Genomic DNA, 493 nt, shown 5'->3' with positions numbered 1-493 from the left:
GCCTGGAATGCCTGGTGCCGGAGCCTGGGATGCCTGGAGCCCGGGCTGCCTGAGCCCGGGATGCCCAGAGCCTGGAATGCCTGGTGCTGGAGCCCGGGATGCCTGAGCCCGGGCTGCCCAGGCGCTCGGGATGCCCAGAGCCTGGAATGCCTGGTGCTGGAGCCCGGGCTGCCCGAGCCCGGGCTGCCCAGGCGCTCGGGATGCCCAGAGCCTGGAATGCCTGGTGCCGGAGCCTGGGATGCCTGGAGCCCGGGCTGCCCGAGCCCGGGATGCCCAGAGCCTGGAATGCCTGGTGCTGGAGCCCAGGATGACCGAGCCCGGGCTGCCCAGGCGCTCGGGATGCCCAGAACCTGGAATGCCTGGTGCTGGAGCCTGGGATGACCGAGCCCGGGATGCCCAGGCGCTCGGGATGCCCAGAGCCTGGAATGCCTGGTGCCGGAGCCCGGGATGCCTGGAGCCCGGGCTGCCTGGAGCCTGGGATGCCCAGAGCCTG

The 493-nt window shown here is 72.6% G+C and overlaps 1 protein-coding gene across 1 annotated transcript in view; it reads left to right on the top strand.

Moving 5' to 3' along the window:
- Nucleotides 1-493, top strand: part of MTMR14 (myotubularin related protein 14) — a 38,274-nt gene that overhangs the window by 318 nt on the left and 37,463 nt on the right. The window lies entirely within an intron of this gene.

Source organism: Rhea americana, unplaced genomic scaffold (assembly GCF_003343005.1).
Source record: "Rhea americana isolate MKP2758 unplaced genomic scaffold, rheAme1 scaffold_120, whole genome shotgun sequence".
Classification (NCBI taxonomy): domain Eukaryota; kingdom Metazoa; phylum Chordata; class Aves; order Rheiformes; family Rheidae; genus Rhea; species Rhea americana.
This window is presented reverse-complemented; position numbering and strand designations above follow the sequence as displayed.